The following is a 19,413-nucleotide window of genomic DNA, read 5'->3' as shown; positions in this document are numbered from 1 at the left end:
TGATGAACAGCATGGGTAAAACAGCTTGAGATCATTAGCAGTTTAAGGAGGCAGCTCATGAACACCTTCTCTCGGTAACCAGTGATAGGTAATAAATTATGACACAGTCAGCGATGCCCACATCTCACGAATGATTGGAAATAAAAAGAAGTTCTTGCTTTGACTTGGTGCTTTGTGATACACCACAGTCTTGATTTTACTGATGCAGTGAGTTGAGTGTTCGGGCTCTCAGAGTGACCAATTCCTTTGATAAAATCATTCACTAAACTGAAGTGTCCTAGCTGTCCTTGGTACTGTCTAAAAATGGGAAGGTGTATTCTTACCATCCGTTAATGCAGTAGTCTCTGACTTGAATGCAGTTTTTGTCTGATTTCTGGGCATCTCTAAGTTGCTGATTTGTTACTGGTAGCATTGTGGTTGGTGGCCATGCAAACTCTTCAACAAGAACAACATCGCCTTATTTGATTTTAGATTTTATTGTCATGTACAGACAGGTTCGATCGAGTGAATCCTTAGAAGAGTATAAAGGCAGTAGGAGTATACTTCAGAGGGAAGCCAGGAGGGCAAAAAGGGAACATGAGATAGCTTTGGCAAATAACGTTAAGGAGAATCCAAAGGGTTTTTACAAATACATTAAGGACAAAAGGGTAACTAGGGAGAGAATAGGACCCCACAAAGATCAGCAAGGGCCGCCTTTGTGTGCAGCAGCAGAAAATGGGAGAGATACTAAATTAGTATTTTGCATCAGTATTTACTGTGGAAAAGGATATGGAAGATATAGACTGTAGGGAAATAGATGGTGACATCTTGCAAAATGTCCATAGTACAGTGGAGGAAGTGCTGGATGTCTTAAAACACATAAAGGTGGATAAATCCCCAGGATCTGATCAGGTGTACCCTAGAACTCTGTGGGAAGCTTTTGTTTCTAATACAGGTGCGTGCCAGCATAACCAATGGACCCAAACATTGAATGTTGTGATTGCTTCCATGTAACAACATCTCAGAGATGGAGGAGGAATCAATGTGCTAACAAGCCCCAGAGAAGCAGCAACCTGTAGCAGAAGCCTCCACTAAATGAAGAGATCACAGTTGAAGGGCATATCAGGATTCCTCAAAGGCAACATAGTACCAGAGTCATTACTGCTTGATGCCCAATTTTGTCCTTGCAACCACAGCTCTGGATATCCCAAAATGTGATTTGTGAGCAATGCGGCTGCTGCAATGGGATATGCAACCTGTCAAATGGGTGGTTGTCCTGGCCTGATAGCTGTCAATGTATCAGCTATGTTAAATGTTTCTGCAACTGGCTCCTTCCAGAGAGCCAAAGGGGACCTGTGTTGAATCTCTCAATCAATCTCCACAAATACATCACCAATGCCATCTGCGCAAGATTATACCTCTACATCTCATTTCCCTGTGACAATGTCAGTGCTACAGCCTGAATAGTAAGTTTCAGCAACATTGCTGGCTTTCCCCAGGTGCATGGCACAATAGACCATCTGCATATTGCACTGAGTAGACCATATCACAACACTACAGCATTCATCCAATAGAAGGAATTCTATTCCATTAATGTGCAAGTGATCTGTGATCACCAGTACCACTTTGTCTGTGCTCAGTAAGCGGGGATCTGCTACAACTCTACATTCTGGAGAACTCTTCTGTTCCTACTGTGTTTAAGAGTCCAGGTGCCTACAAGGCTGGTTATTAGGGGACAAGGGCTAACCTGTGCAAACATGGCTGATGACTTTGTTATGCAGGCCCCCTGACGTTGTGGAGCAGAGATGCAGTGCAGCCCATTTTTAACCAAGGCCACAGTAGAGCAGGAGATAGGTCTATAAAGATGCGGTTTCACTGCTTGGACTAGTATAATGGGGCTGTGCATTTACTCTAGACTGAGTGTACTGCATAATCCTAGCATGTTGTGCTGTCTGCACATATGGTGCAGACAACTAGGGAATGTGATGAATGTTGAGGAACTGGGAGAGCAGTAGCAAATTTCTAAAGAGAAGAATGAGAATGTTTAGAAGGAGAAACAATCCCTTGTGCATGACAGAGCACAGCTTTGTGGGATGCGACATGCCATATAGGACTTAATTGACACCAGATCCAGCAGATGAGAGCTGGGTTGAGTGATTGACTGTAAAAGTCTTGTTGCTTGAAGCAGTTTGTGTGCTGGGAGAGGGGAGGGGGAAAAATGCAGCCTCTGTTGATTTGATTTATGTTTGATGTACTGGTTCCTGTAAATAAAAGTTAATATTATACATCAAATGAAGGCCTTCCTTTGTGCAATGACCCGACATTGAACAATGGTGTGATGCTGGGCGGCAGTGGTCATTGGGGATAGAGTAGTAGCGGCTTTGAGTGGATTGTGAGTTTAGATGTGATTACAAAATGGTAAAGTGTGTAGCCTGGTACTTAAACAGTGATTTGGGGTTGCATTGTGGAATCACATGTGCACGACACTGTCTGTTGTCACCTCTGTGCTGTCAGAAGCATTGGGCTATGGCTGCTGTACCACTACCTTGCATGTGAAAGCAACTCCAGACTGCCAATGCTTGACCAGGGGCAAGACCAGGCTTCCAAAATGACAGCATTCACAGAGGTGCTTATCTATTCCATGTTCTCAAAAGTGGTAGGTGGCTAATGAGGTGCATCTGAGACATCCATGCAAAAGAAAACCCCCAGTAGGCCTCATAGAGAGAAACCCTCTATGAAACACAATGAAAATCTAGCCCAAAAAAAAGACATTGCATTTAGCCAGAGATTCATCCCTGAGGGCATGTTCAAAATATCCATCTTCAGGGAGGGGGACAGTAAGAGCTAACCATTTGCACTTATAGAATCATATAGCATGGAAACAGACCCTCTGATCCAGCCAGTCCATGCCGACTATGATCTCAAACTACCTGCCCTCTTCAGGCCTACATACCTCCATACCTTTCCTATCTGTGTACTTATTCAAATGTCTTTTAAACATTGTAATTGTATCCATATCCATTACTTCCTCAGGACATTAATTCCACACATGAACCACCTTCTGTGTTCAAAACAAAGCCCCTCATCTCTTTTTTTTAATTCTTTCTCCTCTCATGTCCCCTAGTCTTGAAATCCCCAATCCTAGAGAAAGGACATCAACTGTATCTATACCCCTCATTATTTTACAAACATCTGTAAGGTCACCCCTCCATTTCCTATGTTCCAGTGAAAAAAGTACCAACCTATCCAGCCTTTCTTTATAATTCAAACTTTCCATACCCAGCAACATCCTGGTAAATCTCTTCTGAACCCTCTCCAGCTTAATAATATCATTCCTATAACTGGGCAACCAGAACTGGCCCGGTATTCCAGAAGAAGCCTCACCATTGGAGAAAAGAAGGTTTAGGGGTGACTTGATAGAGGTGTACAAGATGATTAGGGGTTTAGATAGGGTTGACCATAAGACCTTTTTACACGTATGGAGTCAGATATTACGAGGGGGCATAGTTTTAAATTAAGGCGTGGTAGGTATAGGACAGATGTTAGGGGTAGATTCTTTACTCAGCGAGTCGTGAGTTCATGGAATGCCCTGCCAGTAACAGTGGTGGACTCTCCCTCTTTATGGGCATTTAAACGGGCATTGGATAGGCATATGGAGGATAGTGGGCTAGTGTAGGTTAGGTGGGCTTGGATCGGCGCAACATCGAGGGCCGAAGGGCCTGTGCTTCGCTGTATTTTTCTATGTTCTATGTTTTTTTAAGTGATTACTGGGCCTCTTGCTGAGATATTTGTGTCATTGAGGTTGGCTAACGTGGTAAGGACAAGTCAGGGAACTGTAGACCAGTGAGCCTGACGTCGATGGTAGGCAAGTTATTGGAGGGAATCCTGAGGGACAGGATGTACATGTATTTGGAAAAGCAAGGACTGATTAGGGATAGTCAACATGGCTTTGTGCATGGGAAATCATGTCTCACAAACTTGATTGAGTTTTTTGAAGAACTAACAAAGAGGATTGATGAGGGCAGAGCGGTAAATGTGATCAATATGGACTTCAGTAAGGAGTTCAACAAGATTTCTCATGGTAGACTGGTTAGCAAGGTTAGATCTCATGGAATACAGGGAGAACTAGCCATTTTGATACAGAACTGAGGTAGAAGACAGAGAGTGGTGGTGGAGGGTTGGTTTTCACACTGAAGGCCTGTGACCAGTGGAGTGCCACAAGGATCAGTGCTGGGTCCTCTACTTTTGGAAAGGCAAATCAGAGTGGGAGGATTTAAGCTAAAGCGAGAGGCTGAATAAGGGGGTGGGGGGTTGCGGGGCTGCTGTTTTCCCTGGAACATTGGAGCTGAGGGGTGACCTTATAGAGATTTACAAAATTATGAGGGGCATGGATAGGATAAATAGACAAAGTCTTTTCTTGGTGAAGTGGGGTGGGGGGGGGGGGGGGTTGGAGTGCAGAACTAGAGGGCATAGGTTTAGGGTGAGAGGAGAGAGATATAAAAGAGTCCTGGGCGCAACCTTTTCACTCAGGGGGTGGTACGTGTTTGGAATGAGCTGCCAGTGAAAGTGGTGGAGGCTGGTACAATTACAACATTTAAAAGGTGTCTGGATGGGTATATGAATAGGAACAATTTGGAGGGATATGGGGCAGGTGCTGGCAGGTAGGACTAGATTAGATTGGGATATCTGGACGGCATGGACGGGTTGGACTGAAGGGTCTGTTTCCGTGCTGTACATCTCTATGGCTCTATGACTCTATGTACTCAAGTACAGAAGTACAGCAGTACAGTGAAAAGTGTACAATGTCACTATACATAGCGCCATATTAGATACCAAGGTACCTCAGCACAGAAAAACACTTAGGTATAAAGTAGTAAGAGAAATGAGCTCTGCCATGGTGATAGGGAACAAAGCATCTTGCTTAGTCAGCTGTTTTCCCAAAACACATATAGTCTTTGCATCAAATCTCATCATCTTCAGTCTGAATCATTGCACTGATGGAGATATTTGTGCTCTTCCTTAAGTGTTTAAGAAAGGCACTTGTTGGTGACAAGGCCATGTGGTCTGCTTCTGTCTTGAAAAGGAAGGCATGAAAATTATGTGTAAGTACTTCACAAGCCCATGTAACAGGTGGTGCTTTTTCTCTCTGTCACTGTATACCTCTATTCAGTCTCTGTCATGGACCAGGACCCAGAGTAAATTGGTCTATGCATCCATTGGTCTATGGTGTATTCATCAGTACCTGAAAAAGTTCAGTTCCCTCTCCTGTCAAAGATGTATCTGCAGCATTGGTCATATGTAGCTCTGGGTCATAGTGAGCTCAAATCTCAGGTAATAGCAGTCCCTATCTCAAAGGGCCTGGATTGTGCTTCCTCCCAGCACCAATGATTCTCCTGTCATAACAATTGATGTAGTTGCTCATGGATGACAGCTAGGATGTGCAAGAAATTTACAAACTTGAAGTTGAATCTTTGGAGTTGCAGACTGGATCGGGTGGCACGGTGGCCCAGTGGTTAGCACTGCTGCCTCACAGCTCTAAGGACCCAGGTTCAATTCCAGCCTTGGGCAACAGTCTATGTGGAGTTTGCACATTCTCCCCTTGTTTGCGTGGGTTTCCTCTCACAGTCCAAAGATGTATGGGTCAAGTGAATTGCTCATGTTAAATTGATCATAGTGTAAGGTGCATTAGAGAGAGGGAAATGGGTCTGGGTGGGTTGCTCTTTGGAGAGTCAGTGTGGACTTGTTGGGCTGAAGGGCCTGTTTCCACACTGTAGGGAATCTAATCAAATCAAACTTTAACACCAAATGCATCCACAGTATGCCCAACCAACTTGATAGACTCAACAACAAACATGACTAATTGCTGCTGACTGAGTCCTGAGTTAAGGAAGCATTGAAGCAAAGCTAAACTTTCAAGATCACACAACACTAGGTTATAGTCAGATTAGACTCCCTACAGTGTTGAACCAGGCCCTTTGGCCCAAATAAGTCCACACCAACCCTCTGAAGAATAAGCCATCCAGAGCCATTTCCCTCTAGAAACCGGAGCACCCAGAGGAAACCTACACAGATTTGGTGAGAATGTGCAAACTCCACACAGACAGTCACCCAAGGCTGGAATTGAACCTGTGAGGCAGTAGTGCTAACCACTGAGCCACTGTGCTGCCCAATAGGTTTACTTGGAAGCACTAGCTTTTGGAGCGCTGCTCCTTCATCAAGCTTCGAAAGCTAGTGCTTCCAAATAAACCTGTTGGTCTATAAGCTGGTGTTGTGTGATTTTTAACTTTGTACACCCCAGTCCAACACCGGCATCTCCAAATCACAACTCAAACTTTAGCATCAAAATCTGTTTGAGTGGATCCAGGGACCAGGACATTATCCACATGACTCACAACTCCATCCAATTCTGATGGATTCTTGATGTCGGATGGAAGATTTCTGATCCTGATACAATGTCAAAGAATAATGTCTTGAAACAAAACTTCCCATCTCATGGAATGAAGGTTTTAAGCAATTTAGACTCTTGATCAAGAGGTAGTTGCCAAAAGCCACACTTGGCATTTAGCCCCAGAAAGATTGAACTTTTTTCCAAGTTTATGAAGCTCTCGTACAGTACAAAATGTAAATCACATTCAACTCTTTCTTTCACTGTGTACACAGATTGTGATACATCCGTTGAGTTTTGGTGCTGGGACCAGGCCAAACATCAGCTTTTTGGTTCTGTCACAGGTGAGGTAACTCCAAGCTTCAGTATACACTCAGTGTCTTTCTTTACCTTTGGCCAGAGTGGATGATAGAGTTTTCTGGGTATAAATGCTACTGGCTTACTTCCAGAACACAGAATGATGTGATACTCTGTCTTCATCTGCCCTAGCCCTGCATATACCTGTGGTAATTCTACTCCAGCTTTCCAGTATGGTCTTCTCAGATTTCCAGTTCCTCTATTCTGTAAAATGATATATAAGGAGTGCTCAGGAGTGAACAGCTCTGTTTCAGGATCACATATTGTGTTTCAGTGATGGCAGTGTGGTACCCAGACTGAATGCAATGTCTCCAGACAGGGATTGGCCACAGTTCTGGACAGCTGAAGTGTGACTTCCTCACATTTGAATGCCAGTCCTGTTGAGATAAAGCCAAGATTCCATTCACCTCTTTGCTTATTCGTTGGAGCTGCTCACGAACACTCAGTGATTTGGGTACATCGGGCACCTTTTAATCCCCCACAGCGCCTGGACTCCCATCATTATGACAATGGTGCCATTTGTCTTTCACAGATCCAATGTGAATGACTTCCTAAATTGGAACTCTTATCAAAGTTTGTCCACTCACTTAGACTGCCCATGTCCCATTGTAACTTGCCATGCCCATTTCCATAACTTACTGTGTCTCTTGACATGGTATCATTGTGGATATACAACTCTATTCCTTCAAACAGATTTTTTTTAAAGAAGAGTTCTGGTGTGGATTGTTGACATCACTGGCAATGCCAATATTTCTTGCCAATTTTTAATTGCCATTGAATGACTTTGGTAGGACAGTTCAGAGGGCAATTAAGAGTCTAACATATTGCTGTAAATCTGAAGTCCTACGTTGGCCAGACCGGGTAAGGACAGCAGATTTCTGTCACTGTGCGACTTATTAGTGGGTTTTTATACAAGCTTTCTAGTTTAAATTTTTATTGAATTTAAAGTTCAACATCTGTCAAGGTGAGATTAAAACCCATAGTGCCAGAACTTGATCCTGGCTCTCCAGATTAGCAGTATAGTGCTATTACAAGCGAATCACTACCTCCCTCAATGTGTGTTGAAATGTGGAGGTTCCAGTACCATTTTCCAGAGCTCAATGTTTGTCATATCCAGTTGCTTGATTGAAATTACTGGCAAAACTCAGCAGGTCTGACAGTATCTGTGAAGAGAAAGCAGAGTTGACATTTCATTATGGTGACTCTTCATCAATAAATTTGTTGTTCTTGAGTATTGCTGTGAAAACAATTTTCTCAAAGATTTTATGTCTGCACGAGTCAAGACAACTTGCAAGAATACTAACATAAAGGGGATGAGAATCGGGTGCTGATTGGTAAGCAAGTGGATTTTGTTTAGTAGAAACTTTGCCATAAAGACTATACCAGATGATGTTGAATGATAGCTGACAGATAATTGCGAAATCTTGCTTAAACATAAACTGGATAGCGACTCCGACAAGTCCAGGCATCATGCTGAAACCAAATTTGGCAGTTAATTGTCAGTCATCACCTAACTTCCACAAGATGAATCTTTTTCCAGGGGTATATGTCACATCAGAGGACAGGCCTACCACTCCCAACCAATTCCCAGCCACCATGTTACAATGTTGTAATGGAAACAATGTTTCCTGGACAATAGATATTTTATTATGCACCAGTCTCTTTATAAGTGAATCCAATTAAAGGCCTTCTCTAAGCCTGGAGTGTCAATCCATCTTCTTCCTGGTCACCCCACTAATGTCCATAGAATCAAATCCATAGAATCTATCATCTTGGTCACCTCACTAATGCCCTCCCTAAAACACTCAGATAAATCAGACATGACCCATTCTCCACCAACTTATTTGGATTCTCTTTGATCAAAACAAATGTTACACCATTCAGTAATTTTGCTCCAAAGGACAGAAACTTATTTACTCTTAGAATAAAAACGAAAGTCATGTTGCTTCCTGATTTGTCTCTCTGGTTTTCTCAATAATGGACTTTCTGTATTTGGAAAACTTTTCTCATCAATGACTAATATAGCTGCAAATAACCTCACCCATTTCCTTTCTGGAGTGGGATCGAGTACTTCATGCAGGACAGGGACTGATCAGAATAGGTAAATTACATCAAAACCAGAAAGCAGGACATTTTTATCGTATTCTTTCATGAAATGGACATTACCGTTTTGAGCTGCGTTGCAGTTATTCGCTGCCCACACTTTTCTGTTCCATGCTCTGAGCGACCCTTGACCCCATGCACCCTGGCTTGGCTCTAACGGCCTGACCCAAAATGTGGGAATATCAGAAATCCGGCATGATTCAGTTCCACAGAGTTTGAGGTAATGGATCTGTTCCTGTGAAAGGAGTTATACTAGAGTGTGGAGACTGAATGAGTAGAGAACCTCGGCGAATTGAACCAGGAGACCAATGGCATTTCCAGTTTAGACTCATGAGAACAGGGGAGAGGACTAATTGGACAACACTTGCAAAGAGCCAGGAGTGACAAAATGGGCTGAGTGGCCTATTTCCATGCTGCAAATCTCTTATGACTCTAGGAGACATTGATCAGAATTTATAGTGCTCTATTCAGGCTGCAATTTGGAAAAGAGAAACCTTCATTTATATAGCAACCTCAGTACTTTCCATAATACTTTATGATTAAAGAAGCAATTGTTGAAACATAGTTATTGTTGTAAAATTGAAAACATGGCAGTGTGCATGCAACAAGTTTCCACATTGTGACAATGACCATATAACGTATTTTCAATCAGCAACAAATACCAGTAAGGGCACTATGGACACCTTGGCTGAAAGTCACAACAGGTCTGGCAGAATTCATGGAGAGGGAGCAAGCTAATATGTTTGAGTCTAGATTCCTCTCCATGGATTCTACCTGATGATCCAAGATTTCCAGCATTTTTTGTTTCAGTACATAGAATATAGAACAATACAGCGCAGAACAGGCCCTTCGGCCCTCAATGTTGCACCGACCTGTGAACAAATCTAAGCCCATCCTCCTACACTATCCCATCATCATCCATGTGCTTATCCACCAGTCCAGATTCTAGCATCTGCAGTAATTTGCTCCTACACCATAGACACCTTGATCTTCTTCAAAGTTATTTCTGTGGGATTTTTCATCTAAATTGGGTTTATCACTAGTTGTCTCTAAAATATATATTTCCAGAAAACTCTGCTGAATATGATCTGAAATATGTTGCCTTTACCAATTATGCTGGCGAAAGTGAGAAACTCCCATTTTAACACCTTGTTTTTAATGATATTTCTAACCTTGTAATGAGAAGTTCAGCCATCAGCAAGATAACGCTGACCAGAGAGCAGTGTCCATCACTGCTCCTCTGCTTCTTCACTCAATACTGTACTTCAGGCTGGAGAAGCAGCTATCATTGTCATGATGCTGCAAAGACACATTACACTCAGGAACACATACACACTCATGGACTGGACCAGGCTGCAGCTCCAGGCTATACACCTGCTGTCATAGCGCTCACACACTCATGCTGAGCCAAGCTGGATGCTCACAGCATCCTTGCCTTGCCTGTCTGCATCTTGCCCCACAGCTGGAGATAATAGACTTAGAGTCTTCTATCTCGCTGTGGCATTTAATGCAGACATCAAGGCAAGAAGCTTGCGATGGTTGTCAGCAGGCCTTGGTCAATTCAATAGAGAAGGCCTTCGGTCAGAGGGTGCTGACCCTATAAGCTGGCTTTGCTACTATTGAGAGACTTGGAAATGGTCAGTCAGCCATTTGGAGAGGTCAGAATAAGAGTCCTCTTCTCGAAAGGGATGATGGTCCAAATGTTGGGCAGCCCAACACCCCCTTTCAGGCCTCCTGTGGGCTGTTATCCTCCAGAAATGAGATAGAGGGAGGTATTGAAGGAGAAGCAAGTGGGCAGCATAGCCATTACTTTTAGTGAAGGTGTTGAGTGAGTGAGTAGGCAGCACAGTGGGCATGTAGGAATGATGGCACCAGGGGTTGGGGTGGGTGAGGGCAAGTGAGAGAATATACTGCAAGCAATGTTGAGAGTGGAAGAGCATGATCCTCAATAGAACGTTGGTGCAGTAGCAGAGAGAGAGAGAGAGAGAGAGAGAGCGAGCATCAGGTCAGAGGGAGAAGATGGAGGCAGTTATGTTGGCAGAGTGGGGAAGGTCATTCACCTTTTCCTACAGACTGTAGACCTGTGATGGCTGAGACTGCACTCACCAGATGGCAATGTCAGAGCAGTCTGGCACAGTATGATGTAGTGACTTCCTCTGTGGTCCTGGGGAAAGAGCACATCCTGCCCACGCACCACACCATCCAGCAGAATCTCCAGGACCCTGCCCGCAAAGCAGCGTGCCGATTTACCCTTCCCTGTCAAGTCTCGGGCAGATATAAGAGAGCCTGTAGGGCAGCCCCCAGCCTGACAGTGGTTGTCCCAGTGCACAACCATCTTTTAATGGTGGCACCAATGCCAAGGGTGCCAGTGAATTCCTGGATATCCCAGCAATGGTAAGTTGTTTCAGGACTGGTAGAATCGGGTAAGGGAGCATCAAGGGTTGGGGTAGTTAGTTAATGAAGTGAATTTGTAAAATATGTTGAGAGATCTTACTTGGCGCCACGAGTAACTTGATGAAACTGACGGCGAGAAAGTGTAAGAATTAGCCCTTTGTTCCTAATGTAATGGGCATGGAACCAGCTGTCTGGATGACTGGCAGATTATTGCTAACTCCTATCATCTGGACCTGCTGCTGTTCAATCCACTGTTTTATTGCCAATTCAAATTTCTTTTTTTATCTTTGTGACTCCTGGTTTGATTGTGCAATCAGAGTTTTGTTCATACTTCCTCTAACAGTTCCTGAAATATTAATCTTATCTTTATCTCTCTTTGCTCTGGCACTTATTCTTGTTCTGTCCTTTCCTTCTCTTATACTAATTTTTATTCTCATCCAAATCACCCCTGTCCCTTTCCCTGAGCTGAGTATGGCCCTTTAGTCCCAGCCTTGTTCGGGTCTCTCTGATTCTCCAACCAAGGGATCCCCTCTCAGAATAAGAGATTCAACCATGAGCTGAGGAGGATTTTTTTTATTCAGAGGGTAATGAATCTTTGACATACTCTATGGATGACTGTAAAGTTTTGGGCATTAAGAATGTTCAAGTCAGAGATTCATAGATTCATGGTAAGTAATGAAATCAAAGGATATGTGAATAGAACAGTCTTGAGGTAGATGATCTGGAGCAACAGACCTGGTAAGTCAAGGTAAAGTCACTCTAGTCCTACCAGACCACTGGGCTGTTATCTCATGACAGAAACATCTGGTGATGCTTTAACCTGAGGTGAGGGAGAGGTTGAGAAGGAGAGTCCTTTACGGTCATCTTAATCAATATAGGAAATGAATCCACCCTGTTGGCATCTCTGTGCACCAGCTATTCAGCCAACTGACCCCAGTGCTGAGCTACCTTCCACTGTTCCTACATTGCTATTTTCCTCATCTCAAACTGCAACTGTCAGCCCCTTACCCGGAGAGTATATCTCTATGTTCTATACCAGCCAAAGGCATAGGTTTTTCAGTATGAATCCGATCAAAATGTATCACATTCCAGAAGATGAAATTGTCCCGTGTTTTGGCTCAGTGTGTTTTCCATCGACTTTTATGGAGGGTTTCTTTCCATGAGGCCCAGTGAGTTTCCTTGTGGAAGCATTCCAAACCTGCCTCATTAACTACCCCCACAGTCCCTTTTCGTCTGCTGTTAACCCAGGTCTCACTGGTCGGAGCCAGAGGTACTTATCAATGCTGGGACATCAGAGAATTCCAGGCGCCACCTTTGAAAAGTGGCTGTGCACCCGGGCAAACACCGACAGCCCAGAGATGCCCTGCATGATTCACGTTGTTTTCCCTGGACATGGCAGAGAATGGGAAACTAGTGCATCACTTTGACAGTTAACCGAGACGCTGTGTTTAAATTTCAAACCAGGCAGTTTGACTCTGATTGGTCAAGGCAATGACTTGAAAAATGAATCAGCAAATATGCGTCACCTATTTTGTTGAGTTTGAACAGCTGAGGGACACCTTTCTCTCCTTTTTAATGGCAAAGAACCAGGGCCCTTTGCAGATTAGATTCATTTTACTATAAATGATAATCCTTACAGGATGTATTTTGACCATGTGTGAAGCAATTTTGAATTTCACCTTAAAATTCAAGCCAGCTTGTTTAGGGGATTATGTCAGACAAAGGGGAGTAGATATCGAGAATTCTCGCCTCTCAAAAAATAATGTTCGTTGAAAATATCAAGACCAAGATCGACCTTTTTGATAATAAAGAGAATGAAAGGTTTTTGTTGCTGACTGGGTCAGAATCCATTGTTCAAGCCTAATTGGTGGTGGTGAGCTGCTCTCTTGAACTGCTACAGTACATTTGGTGTGGATATACACACAATGCCATTCGGTGTGGGGAGTTCCAGGACTTTGACATTGAGGGAAGGGTAACACATTTCCCAGTCAGGATACTGAGGTAATAACAGAATCCAACTGGTTTAAGATATAGATCAGCTGTGACCTTTATGGACAATGGAACAGGCTCATCTGGCTGAATGGCCTCCATTTTATTGGGATGTGGGGGCCATTACCTCTCCATCATTGTCCTGGAGAGGTGATGGTGAACTACCTTCTTGAACCAACTGCTGATAGGCAGTTAGTACCAGCATTTTGACCAAATGACACTGAAGGATGGAGGTAAATTTTCAAGTCAGGTTGGTGAATGGCTTGGAGGGGTCTCATACATGGTGTTGTAGCCATTTATATGCTGCCCTTGTCCTTCTGGATGGTAGTGGTCATGGGTTTGGAAGGTGCTTAAGAAGAAACCTTGATGAATTTCTGCAGTGCACCTTGTCGATAGGGACAGGGTGTTGTTACTGAGCACAGATGTGGTGCCAATCGAGAGATCTGCTTTGTCCTCAATGATGTCAAGCGTCTTGAGTATAGTTGGAGAGGTGTTCACCTAACCAAGTGGTGACTTGTAGATGGTGGACAAGCTTGGGAGAGTTAAGGGATGGATTACTCAAGGGAGATATCCCTAGCCTCTGATCTGCTTTTGTAGCCACACGATTTACATGGCTACTCCAGTTCAATTTCTAGTCAATGGTAACCCTCAGGATGTTGTTCCTATATGTACACAAATCCATCTGTGATTTAGGAACACAAGAAAAGATGCAGCCATTCAGCCCATCAAGCCTACTCTGCCATTTGATATGGTCATGGCTGGTTAGTCACTTGAATGCTTTTTACCCACTCTGTCCCCATATTCTTTATACAATTCATAATCAAAGAATATTCAACTTTTAATTTAAATATTCTCAGAGACTGAGCTTCCACAGCCCTCCCGGTAAAGTGTTCCAAAGATTCACCAACCTCTGAGCAAAACAAAATCCTCCTAATCTCAGTCCAAAATGACATCCTGTTCTTGGACAGGCTGCAAAGGAGGTTACCAGGATGATGCTGAAAATGTGTTGCTGGAAAAGCGCAGCCGGTCAGACAGCATCCAAGGAACAGGAGATTCAACGTTTCGGGCATAAGCCCTTCTTCAGGAATGCCAGGATGATGCCTGGATTGGAGTGTATTAGCTACAAGGAGCGGTTGGACAAACTTGTTTTCACTGAAGCACTGGAGGCTGATGGGTGACCTGAGAAAAGTGTTTAAAATTATGAGAGGCAAGGATAGGATGGATTATCAGGGTCTTTTTTACCAGGGTCCAAATTTCAAATACTAGGCGACATAGGTTTATCAGGGGAGTGGGGAAAAGTTAGAAGGAAGGTGTGAGGAAAATCTTTTGTTTACACAGAGGATGGTAGATGCCTAGAACATGCTATCTGGAGTGGTGGTAGAAACATATACGATAGCAAAGTTTAAGGGGTATTTAGACAGACACATGAACAGGCAGAGAATAGAGAGATATGGACCATGTGCAGACAGATGGGATCAGGTTAGAATGCCACAGACCTGTTAGGCCGAAGGATCTGTTCCTGCGCTATACCATTCTGTGTCCTAACTCGGACTTCCCAGGAGCCAGGTTGGGGCAGTTGGCTGGATTAACAATATGGAACAGATTGAAGCCAACAGGGTCATTCTTCATTCCAGTTGTGGTGGATTCCGGAGCTGCCTGGAAGTCAAGGCGCTATGAGTCAAGCCTGTCTGTGGGCATAGAAATGAGGGGGAAATAGAGTGGTTAGGAAGGACCGATGTCCATAGGCAGGCAGTTCAATAATCAGGGCATTAATGTGAAAGCAATTGAGGGGAGTTGAAGAGTAATTATTTCAACTAGAAGGGGATGTAAATTTGGAGCTCACTGTCTAAGGAGATTACACAGGCAGAAACTCCTGGTTTATTTTAAACAATGTTTGAATATGCATTTGAAGTAGCCTTCAAAACTATGAAGCCATGATTTGGGATTAATCTGTTTTGCCAGCTCTCCCTGACACTTTGGTTTCCAGGCAATAGTCTGTTCAATAAAGCATCCCACAAGGTTCTGAGCATTAAAAAATTCTTCAGTTGTGGTTACAGTCCAAAGTCTGAGAGAAAGCTGGGCAGTGTATTGACTAGTCAGCTTGAAACTGAAAGTTGTGTGTGTCTGAAAAACAACTTACTGTGCAACTTACTGCAAAGTGAATCTAAAAGCAGGGAAATCACAGACTACAGATTTCTCATCATCCACATCCACACCCAGTTTCTATTGCATTCTCAACTTCCTTCCAAGATCTCGGCACTCCCCCATTTCTGGCCTTCCATGCATTCCCCAAATATAACCTCTCCGTCCTGTCACTGCCAAAATCTTCAGCTCTGTAAATCCCTCCTGCAACCTTGCTACCCCTCTGTCATCCTTTAAAGCACTTTTGGAAACACACCTCAGTGGGGGACCTACAGCATGAAAAGTGCTTTATAAAAATGACTTGTGACGTTGGATGAATCCACAACCAAGATCACATCCCAAAACAAAGCCAGGGTGGAATGCAAGACGTGTTTTAATCTTAACCTTCCCAGTGATACCCAGGCAGGTAAACAGTTAAAATTCTTGAGTGACTAATGGCCTAATGGACTGATCGGACCAAAAGGTCTGTGTTTCCATGTTGTATGACTCTATGATTGTTAAGTCTGCCTGTGTGAGTAGTTCAGTCCTTCTTTAGGTGTGGGAATCAGAGTTTTGAGTAAGGCATGGGGATTCCCGCATCAAATGTGATACCACCCTGAGAGGGGAGTCAGCAGGCCCTTCCACCCCACAATTGCTCCTATCCCACAACCACACTGCGGGTCTGTCCAGAGAGGATCAGACAAACGAGAGGCCACTTATCGTCCATGCTTTTTGTTCTTTGGTGAAGACAAAGGAAATGTTTTGGTATCAGCTTCCTCGGACAACCGTTCTGAACTCACAGAGCCAAGTTACAACCTCCAGATTTCCCATGGCAACTAACTGACCGTGAAATAATTTTCTCGACCAGTTGTCAGTATTGTTGAGGAGGGCTTTGTGGCAGAGTGCACCTGCCTTTGAACCAGAGATTCCTGGTTCAAGTCCTACCTCGGGCCACTGAAGGACTGTTGGTGATTTGACCAATCCATCTCCTACTCCTTCCAATGTGCCCAATGTAGAAGCAGCAGGGATGCCTCCTGGTCAGCCATTACTGACAATATGCCTTGCCAGTGCTTCAGTATACATCAGGAAATCCCTAACATTAGAGGGCTGTATACTATGCTGCCAGACACAAAGTTACTGTCGTAGGAAACAGGGCAACCAATTATGCACAGTAAGATGTCACATGTAGCAGTGACAAGATAATTTATTTCTCTTGGATGATGTCAGTTGGGTGCAAAATATAGGCTAAAAATGAGGGAGACGATCTTAATGCTCCATTGGAATAATGGGGATGGGACCTTTTACATCTACTAGAACAAACACAAGGGAGTCTCTGTTTAATGTCTCACAAAGAGTTGGCATCATTGACAGTGCAACGTCCCCTCCTTATTGAGACTGGGAGTTTCAATGGGTTTTTTTTAACTCATGTCTGCAGACTCAGGGCTCAAAGCTATAACCCTCTGTCTCAAAAGCGTTAAGTGCTATCAACATACAATATTACTTTGCTTTCACATTTGGCTCCAAGAGAGAGCAGCAAAAACAAGTCTATTGTCAGCCAGTGATTTTGACTGAATCTCTGTGCATATTTATTACTGCCTGGCTTTCTTTCGAAGACAAAAGCTACCCCAGCCACGTAAGTGTTGACACGCTATAGTCTTTTTTGTTCACATTTATACCAGACTTCAATCGCCCCACCTCGAGTTTCACTCTCAGAAAATTTAAATTACCAGCAGCCAACTGTTTGTAATAGAAATGCAATACTTTATTAAGATACCTCCTGCTTACCTAGTCATCTGAGCTCTACCATGAGGCACTCCCTGCAGACATCCAGGGGTTAATTAACGAGAAGCTGATAAACTAAAGCTGAGAAACACAACTAATAAACTGTGTCTCAAAGAAATAGAAACTAATGCATGTGAATTGGCCAACAAATAATGAAAACTAGAACAGGCAAAAAGGTGAAAGTTCAAAATGCTACTTTTTACTGTATCTCGGTACATGTGACAATAATAAATCAAGTCAAATCCAATCACAAAACAAGGTAGTAGTGTTACTGCCTCTTTCATTAATAGCAGAAGTTCACTGGACCATATCAAATTAAACAGAAACTCAATGATGGAAGTTATGTCGGGACTACCTCAGACAGAAGAAAGGCTCAGCAAGTGTGTCATGTCGGCAAAAAGTGAAGACTGCAGATTAGAGTCAAGATCAGAGTGGTGCTGGAAAAGTACAGCAGGTCAGGCAGATCTGAGGAGCCCTTCATCAGGAATGATGTGTGTTATGTCAACTTATTAAAAAGACATTGTGATAGGGACAATAGTAAGAGGTGCTGAAAGCTAAGTATAGTGAGTTAGGAAGTATGTTGGAAAGAAGGATCTCAAGGGTAGTGATCTCGTGATTACCAACAATGCCATGTGCTAGACAGTGTAGAACTAACAGGATATATCAGAGTTAAAAATCACACAACACCAGGTTGTAGTCCAACACCTGTCGGACCATAACCTAGTGTCGTGTAATTTTTAAACTTTGTTCACCCGAGTCCAACATCGGCTCCTGTACATCACAGAGATATCAAATAAATGCGCGACTGAAAAGATGGTGCATGGGAGAGGGTTTCCGATTTTTTGACACTGGGAAGACAGTGCAAGGGGAGATGGGACCAGTAGGAACTGGACAGTTTCCTGGACTAGGACTGATGTGCTAAGGCAAGTATTTGCTAGTGTGTTTGGGGTAGGTTTATACAAGAAGTGGGGGCAGGGGAGGGGGGAATGGGTATAGAAGCCTAAGCAGGGTGACAAGGGAAAGAGAAGCAACTACAGTAATGAGAAAACAGTAAAGTGCAAAAATGGTTGAGAGGGTAATCAAGAGAGAGACAAAATAGTGCCACAATACAAGTAACATTAAGATTATTAAAAACAGCAAAAAGGCAATCCTAAAGGCTCTGTTTCTGAATGCACAAAGCATTTAGAATAAGGTAGATGAACTGATGGCACAAATGAAGTTAAAGGATATGATCTCATAGCTATTACAAAGACATGGTTACATGGAAATCAGAATTGGGAACTTTACATTCAGGGACTCTAGACCTTTCAGAAAGACAGGAGGGAATAGTGTTGGGGTAGCACTGTAAGTAAGAGATGAAATGAGGAGAGTTATGAGGGATGGTCTTGGCTCAGAAGATTTAGAATCCATTTGGCTGAGTTAGATAGATACTTGATCAGTTGAGGAATTAAGAGTTATGGAGAAAAGGCAGGAAAGTCAGTGTAAGAATTGTTGGATCAACCATGATCCTATTGAATCATTTAGCAGGCTCAAGGGGCTGAATGGCTACACATCTTCCTATTTCCTATGGTCATATAGCATCATGGGAAAAGTGTATTTCCACTAGCGAAGATGTAGGGAGCAAAACAGAAACATCAGAGAAATCAAAGAATGAATTAGAAACAGAAAATTCAAAGGCTAACCCTCCACAGATGCATTTGAAATGTAGATAGTATCATCTTTAATCTTCCAAAGAAGTTACCAAAATGACACATGATGGCTTATAGAGATTAATTAATCAATTTATGGAAACAAGCTTTGAAAACCAGTTTTGTTTATGCTGCTATTGTGAGGGATGCATTACCAATAAAACAAAACTCATACAGACTCAACTCAGAGAGATTCGCTCAGGTGAGGGAACAGATTAAGCTTGTGATGGACAGTGACATTATTAAACGGAGTCAAAATAGGTGCAGATTACAGAAAGTGGTGGTGCCAAAGCTGAATATGTCACAAAGATACTGATATCATTAAGTCAATGTGATAATGAAAGCAGACACACATCCTAATCCTCAATTGGAAGATTGCATTGATTGAATTGTGTACACACAATTTGTCACAAAAACTGATTTGCTAACAGATATTTGCAAAGTTTCATTAACTGATAGAGTTGAGGAAATCTCAGCTTTAGTAACAATGGATGGATTTCATCAGTATAAAGTCATGAATAAAAGGTTCGCCAGCAACAATTCAATGATTCACCAATAAAGTGATCGATAGACTGCCTAATTGTATCATTTATGTTAACAATTTGGCTGCTTTTA

The sequence above is a fragment of the Hemiscyllium ocellatum genome, chromosome 13 (assembly GCF_020745735.1).
Source record: "Hemiscyllium ocellatum isolate sHemOce1 chromosome 13, sHemOce1.pat.X.cur, whole genome shotgun sequence".
Classification (NCBI taxonomy): Eukaryota; Metazoa; Chordata; class Chondrichthyes; order Orectolobiformes; family Hemiscylliidae; genus Hemiscyllium; species Hemiscyllium ocellatum.
This window is presented reverse-complemented; position numbering follows the sequence as displayed.